This window comes from Molossus molossus, unplaced genomic scaffold (genome assembly GCF_014108415.1).
Source record: "Molossus molossus isolate mMolMol1 unplaced genomic scaffold, mMolMol1.p scaffold_m16_p_3, whole genome shotgun sequence".
NCBI classification, from domain to species: domain Eukaryota; kingdom Metazoa; phylum Chordata; class Mammalia; order Chiroptera; family Molossidae; genus Molossus; species Molossus molossus.
In genome coordinates, this window is record NW_023425366.1 from 126,579,355 (window position 1) to 126,587,036 (window position 7,682).

Sequence of the window (7,682 nt, forward strand, 5' to 3'; positions counted from 1 at the left end):
AGTATTATGAGCAATTAATTATTTTAAACATACAGGCTTTGTTTGGTTGGCTTTTTGCATTTGATGGACTGTGTTCAGTGTCTGTCCTCAACTCACCGTCTCCAGTGGAGATCCTCTCACCTCGTTTTCGAGTTGGGATTTCTAAGCTCATCTTCCTCTGTCACCCTCTAGCTGTCCTGGTTTCTTCTACGACCTGCCGTAGAGTGGCTGGTGCGGGCGGAGGCCTCGGGGAGGTGTCCGCTCTCGACCCAGGCTATGCTGATCGCCTGCTTTCACCTGCAGACAGAGCTGAAGCCCTTCCTGCAGTCACTCCTGCAGCTGCCTAGCTTGCTCAGCTCCAGCTGAGTTGAGTATTTCTCCTTAAAAACTCCACGCTGGCGCCGCAGGAGACGCTGGGTGAATTCCTCCCCATGCCTCAAACTTCACTGGACAGGTCAAGTTTTTCATTTCCTAGGGAGGTGTTGCTTGCGATGACTCAGAATTAATATGCCGAAATATCTATTTAAATTCCCTGGTCTCCTCTCTCTTGCTCATCTATTTATCTATCATCTATCTATCTATATTTCTCCATTGAGCTTGGGGTACCCTAATCCAATAGGGAATAGCACACAGGATGTCACATTTGGGAGGGATGTACCATGTTACCCCATTGGAAAGAGAAGACCCTTCACCCTTGCAGACAAAATCTTGGCATTGTTAGGTATTTGTAAAGGTCTAGGCACAGAAATCTTCACTCATTTCGCCAAAGCAGGTAAGTATACTTTTATACAGAGATCAGAGTACTTGAAATGTGATATTAGCAATCTTCAGAGCCCAGTACACACTCATAGTATTTCCTGCCACATGTCTGTTGGGTTCTTTGCACACCCAAAGCACAAAATATTTTGCCCATCTTGCTGTTGCCGTAGGGAACACCACTACACCCCTCCCCTCAAATGCAGAATCAGCAGGCCAGGGCATCTTAAATAAAGAGACAAGGAGACCAACATTCTCATCTCTACCCAGGGCCATTGCATGTGCTGTTCCCTTTGCCTGGGACCCCATCTTCCTGCCTCCCCAAGCGTCTTGTGCATCCTCCGGTCACCGGGAATCAGCTGCCTGTGCAGACAGGCTTCCCCACTTTCCCACCACCCCTCCCCCTCCCTGAGTGTGGTGGACGCGCCTCTGTCCAGCTCCCCTTCAACAGATCACAATCATTTCTCAGTTGCTGAGAGTGTTCATTGCTGAAATGGAGCCACATTGCCTGGGAGCCACTCTTGACAGAAGGGGACAGTCAGTGGCCAGCAATTGACTGGGGTACAGAGGGCCAGCTGCTGCCTCAAGGTGGACGGAGCTTCCCTGGGGTGAGACTGAGGCTAGTCCCTGGCAGAGAGCATCCCTGTGCTTAGTTTCCTTCTCCTACCTTCTGCTTCTCTCACACCCCTCTCCAGAGAACACTTCTCCAAAACAGTCTTCTTGACCAGAATCACCTGAGGCTCCCGTGGAAACCAGACCGAAGACACTAAAAAGCTCTGAGAGGTTTATCTATCTATTTACCACTGAGATGGACTTTTCTCCCAGATCCCGGCCTCTACCTGTGATGTAGACTGGCATGGTCACACTAGCATGTTAGTAGTGCCCCTGGAGCTGGCACACAGGACCCCACAGCCCTGAACAGCTTCTCTCTGGGGAGTGAAGGTGGGAAAGAGGAAGCCAGGCCAGCAACCCCCCTGGGGGCTGGGCTGGCATCTGGGAAGCACAGCGTCTGTCTGACCTGATGGGAGGGTTGTCTTTAGAGGTTAGTACCATCATTAAATCCAAAACTCAATAGAAATGCTACTCTGTGTTAATCCTTTTTTTTAAATCCTCACACAAGGATATTTTTACATTTATCTTCAGACATAGTGTGAGGGGGAGAGAGAGAGAGAGAAACATCGATGCGAGAGAGACAAATCAATTGGTTGCCTCCCACACCACCCGTACCAGGGCCAGGGACCAATCCGCAACTGAGGTCCGTGCCCTTGACCAGAATTGAACCCTTGACTCCTTCGTCCCCAGGCCAACCCCTCTAACCACTGAGTCCAACTGGCCAGGGCTCCGTGTTAATCTTTAAGTTCCAACAGGTCAACCCCAGACCTGTTTTCTCTCTGAAGTAAAACTTTTTTGGTTAAGGATGGGGACTCAGGGGTTAACTCACCGGCAAGTTCAAAGTTCAGAGCCAGAGCCATGATTGAGTGTCTTCTCCCAAACGCAGCCTCTTGAGAGCCATAGTAATAACACACACCAATAAAACATGATGGATTCGTGTTGGAAGAGCCCATAGAGAATCTCAGTAATGGTATGAGCCCCACAGGATGCTCCAGAAATTAGTTCATGTGCAAATATTTTTAAACACCACTTCTTGTCACTTACACATGCAATACTTAAAGTTGAGCTTATTAGAAAGCGAGGCTGAGACGCAGCAGTTGTGAAGGTGCTGGGGCAGGAACTGGCTGGCCGAGGAGGCCCAGGAGGCCCGGGAGAGCCGTGGGGTGCGGAGCCCAGGAGCAGCAGGAGCAGCAGGAGCAGCAGGAGCAGCAGGAGCAGCAGGAGCAGCAGCAGCAGCAGCAGCAGCAGCAGCAGCAGCAGCAGCAGCGGCAGCACCTGGCCGGCGCATGCGCACCAGCTCACGCCGCGGCCTGGAATGGCTCTGCCTGTCCGAGCTGCCGAGCCTGGGGCAGAGGAGGGAGGAAAGGCGAGCGCGCATTGGAGGGCACCCAAGTCTAAAGCTTTTGCAGCTGCCAAACGATGACTGTTGTCCACCCCATCAGCCACCATGCTGGCGCCTTTGAAACTGACTGTCCACGTGCACAGTGAGGAAGCTGGCGCCGGGAGCTCCCGCAGGAAGGTGGGCGAGCTGGAGGTCTGCCCGGTGGAACTTGGAGGAGGTCGAGGTGGCCGTCCCCCTCTGGTTCCCCAGCTTCTGCCACCTGCAGCTCAAGAGGCCGTCCCTGTGCAGCCTCCGGCCTCTCGCTCCACCGCCGCTTCTCCCCGCGCGCCCCCCTTGCTCACGCACCAGCACCGCAGTCCCGGGGTCTCCGACCTTGGCCCTGGCCTGTGCTCTCTGCTTCCCCTCTCTCTCTCTCTCTCTCTCTCTCTCTCTCTCTCTCTCTCTCTCTCTCTCTCTCGATGTCAGCAGCCTCAGGGCCGCCACCCTGCATGAGCTTCTTGCTGGGGTTCCTTGGCTCCTCGTCCACTTGAGCGTGACCTCCGTGCCACTGGCGCTGCGCGTGGGCCTGGCTGCATCGTGGTCTCCACACTGCTGGGCCCTCTCCTCCGAGACTCAGACGGGACCCCCGGAGGACTGCCTGCTGCGGCTGCGCCGTGTCTCCTACACCAGCTTGTGCTGGCTTTTTCGCGTCACGTGAAGCATGTGAGATGAACTGTTTTGACTCTTTTCTCTTGTTTTAAAGAAAACGACACTGAGATCCGTGTGTTTCCTCCTGGAGAGGGTGGACGCAGAGGTGAGACCCCACCTGCGCGGAGCGCCTGGCCGGGGAGGAGGTGCAGGGTGAGGAAGCACGAGCTGAGTGTCGTGAGGGGTGTCTACAGGAACGATGGGGCACAGAGAAAGAATGAAGGTTCTGGGGTGGGAGCAGGAAAGCTTTGCAGACAAGGTACAGCTGACCCAGGTCTTAAAGAGACAACAGGGAGAGGCATCCCTTAAGCATTTGTTAGATTGGTGAACGAGGGGCCTGTCGCACAGCGGGAACTACTGTGCAGAGTGACAATGTTCAAGCAGTTCAGCGTCTGCAGGAAAAGTGTGACTCAGTCTAGCTAATCAGGTGGGGGGAAGAGAGCGGCAGAAAGTGTGCCCGAGAGCTCAAAAAAACAAAATGAATAATACACCCCAAAATTAGGTGAAGAAAATAATCTTGATAAAATCAGAAATTATTGGTTTAAAAACCACACAAACAGTGGAATTAGCAAACAATTCCTAGAGTTGTTCCTTCAAGAGAAAGGGCACGAGATAGGAAGGGAGGGAGGGGGACAAAGATACTGTGAGTTTAACAAAGGGGCAAGGAAAACAGAGAAAGTCAACCTAGTGAAGCTCTATTTGCAGAGTGCTTAATAGTGGCCAGACCCTGGACGAAGCGTTGGGGACGCAGAGCTGTATAGAGGGATATGTCCTCTGCCTCAAGGAGCTGAATTTTGAATGAGGACGTCCTTCTTTAAACAAGTAATTACTCAGATAAAATACAACTACAAATTGAGAGTGCTAAGAAGGAAAAGTAAAGAGTACAATGACAGGTTAGAGCAAAGTCACAAATGAACTTGGGGCTGGATCACGACTGAAGAAGCAGCCCAGAGAGAAAACCAGCCAGTGGGACAGCACAGGGCCAAGGGCAAGGACCTGGGCAAGTCAGCGGAGCGGGAATGAACACAGGAAGCAGAGTTGCAAAGACTTACAGGCAGGGCAACCCGCAGTCCCAGTCTGGCCAGGACTGTCGTGGGGAGGGCCCGTACAATGTGGGACTTTCGGTTTGAAAACTGGGACAGTCCCAGGCAAACCAGGATCACTGGGTTTCTACAAGGCAGCCCTAGTGAGGATGGAGAGAAATGGATGACAAAAAACATTAAAAGGTGAATTGCTAGAACTTGACAGCCAGGGAAGATGGTGGGTCAGAGGGAATAATCAAGTATGAACCACAGATTTTTCTGACTTTGGAAACTGGAGGGAGGTGCATAAGAAAGGAATGAGCACACAAACAAAAGAAACAAATTTGTCCTTTGACATCAACTGTAAATCCGAGCTGGCAGGGGTGCCCAGGATACTGGGGTTCAAATGGAAGCCAGGCCTGGTGGGAACCCCAGTGTGCTCAAGAAAGGGTTTGGGGGTTAGTTTCCACCTTGAAAGAAGGGCAGTGCTCTCCACCCTGATGAAGGGATGACTTACCACACCGAGGAAAAGAACAGCAAGGAGCACTCATCCTGCATTCGGACTGCACGTTGAGAAATAAATGGATTACCCTTGTCCCCACCCCCACCCCAGCCAAGTCTCAGACTCCAATATTTAACCCAGAGGAAACTGTAACTGAATTATGAAGTCCTTTCAAAACTAGACATTTGACACATCTGTTCTAGAAGCCTTATAAAAAGCACACTGGATGCCTGTAAATTTTATAATTATGTTCATTCAAACTCAAAGACACTCCCATGAATTTTTTAAAAAATATTTCCAACTCAAATCACAGGGTTTGTTCTGCCTGCCATTGGGATGTGGGGAATATTTGCCAAGTGCACTAAATTCTCTTTTTTAACTGCCCATGTCAGGACAGCATAGGACTAGAATAAAGATGAGCCCAGCAGACCAAAGATGAGAGTTTGTGGAACATGTAGGCTTAGTCCAAGTTCAAAAGCACAGTCCCAGTGCGACCTAAGTCAGGCATCGCATCGGGTGAGACTTTGGTATTCAGCGCCCAGATCCCCAAGGGGAGGGTGCTTCTCCTAGACGTGAGACCAGGTGCCAGGGCTGGGGTGGGTCTCCAAATTGTGCAGCCCAATCTTACCTTCACAGTCATTTTCAGGCATTCATTCACTCGTCTGTGAATTTCACAAACATTTATTGAGCACCTACTGTATACGAGGCACCCTTCAGGAACTTGGGGTACGTTAGTGAACAACACAGACACAACTCTCTTCTCATTGACTTGATCTAAAGAGAGGCTCAGGTAAAGAACAGTGATGTAAGCAATAAACATCGTGGATATGTGAGCTACACAGCACAGTATGTGGGGAGGTAAAAACAGGTCCATGCCTTCCAGGACGAGAGAAAGCTAGACGAGATCAGAGTGACAGTGAGGGTAGGTGCCGCATAAACAAGATGGTTGAGTAGTGCTCATTGTGAAGATGTCTGCAGAAAGACTTCAAGGAGATGAGCGAGTTAGCCATGTGGGTCTCTAGGAGGAAAATGTGGTTAAGTCTTCTTTTATTTTCCCCTCTAGAATAGTCCAGAGCAATCTAAAATGGGATTTTTAGCAAAGCATTTCATTAGGCTCAGAAGCTCGGTTTGGCCCTCTTCCCACCCATGCGCCATTGTCCCAATCAGCTGGTTTCATGACAGTCCAAAACGAGCCTCCACCCTTCCGAGTGCAGGGGCTTCTGCATAACGGAACATGTGGGAGGATCTGTCAGGCTGCCGCTGTCTAGAGGAGACAGTTTAGAAGCTCGGAGTCTAGGGCAAACCAACCCTGACTATGCCGTTTGATACTGACTGTCCTTGGGCAAGCTATTTATCCTCAGTGAGTCTCAACTTCCTTATCTGGAATAATAAGGTAATATCTATTAAGTGGTTTTGCCGTAATACGTGAGAAACTGTACATAGAGCACTTAGCATGGTGCTGGGCAGACGGGAAGCACTCGGTTACCGCTGGACCTCTGTGTGCGCTTGGGCAGCACACATGCTAAAATGGGAATGATACAGAGAAGTGAGCATGGCCCCTGTGCAGGGATGTGCAAGGATGACATGCAAATGCATGAAGCATTCCATATTAAAAAACAGTTAACAATTCTTGGTGGTGTCTACACTCCTTTGGGGCCAGGCCCCTGTTGTCTTCCATTCTAGGTGACCACTGCCTACCACAGAGCCTGGCACGGGTCATATGGTTATAAGTAATGAGATGCAGCATGTCCAAGCATACCCAGAAGAACACACCCAACCCCAGAGAGTTCACCATCCTTCCCTGGTTGGTAAATAGCCACCCATCCACTCACCAGGTGAGAAGTTTAGACGCTCACAAGCCAGAAGCAGGTGTTACCTGCCCTTTGCGCCTGCATTTGTGATCTTGGGAAGGGGGGGTAACCAGGTGAGGAGAAAGAATGGCCAAGGTTCCTTTCCTCACAACACTGTGAAAGGAGACAGTTTCTTATCCTGATCATAATATCTCCTGGCCCTTCGTTCTTTTAAAATGCAACCTTGATCTAAAATTAAAGCCCAACAACAATAATACAATTAATTCTCTGGTGCATCAGGCAGAAAGATAAAGGCAGGATGCGATTCTCTGTGTAAAAGGGCTTCCTAGAGAGAATCTCATCTCCAGTCCCCATGCCTTGCGGTACATAAAACGTTAGGTGCCAGATTACAAGGACTTTCCCCAAGTCTTTGTTCGTGCTGCGTTTTAGGGCTTCAGGCCTATGACCTCACGGTCCTCAGACTGCAGCGGGGGCATTGGTCTCCGGTGGCTAATGTGCAAAGTTCCTGATTACCCGCCCTCTGGGCGCCGGCAGCAGCTCTGAGCCTCTGACGCGTAGGTGGTGCTGGGCAGAAAGCACGCTGGGCCGAGGACAGTGGCAATGTGATCCTTCCTGCTGTGAGCAGGTTTGAATACAGATGTTAGGAAAGGAGGTAACCTTTACCAGACACTATTTTATATCGGGGTCCAAACACTGTGGTTCATGAACCAAATCCAGCCTATTGCCTGTTTTAGCAAATGAATTTTAGAGTTGGTTGTAGCGGGGATTTCTCCTCCTTTCACAGTGGTCTCCTGGCCTGTCAAGTATGTGTCCACAGCAGAACAGGAATCCTGACCAATCTTTCACTTTCCTAAAGGAAGTCCATAATCTACAACTATTGCCCACGGGCCAATTCTGGCCCACTGCTTGTTTTGTCAATAAAGTTTTATTGGAACACACACATGCCCATTCATCTATATACTGTCCATAAG

At 50.3% G+C, this 7,682-nt stretch overlaps 1 pseudogene; it reads left to right on the top strand.

Annotated features, from left to right (window-relative positions):
• Positions 1 to 6,400: 6,400 nt before the first annotated feature.
• On the top strand, positions 6,401 to 6,514 carry LOC118643001 (annotated as a pseudogene).
• The last annotated feature ends 1,168 nt before the right edge of the window (positions 6,515 to 7,682 follow it).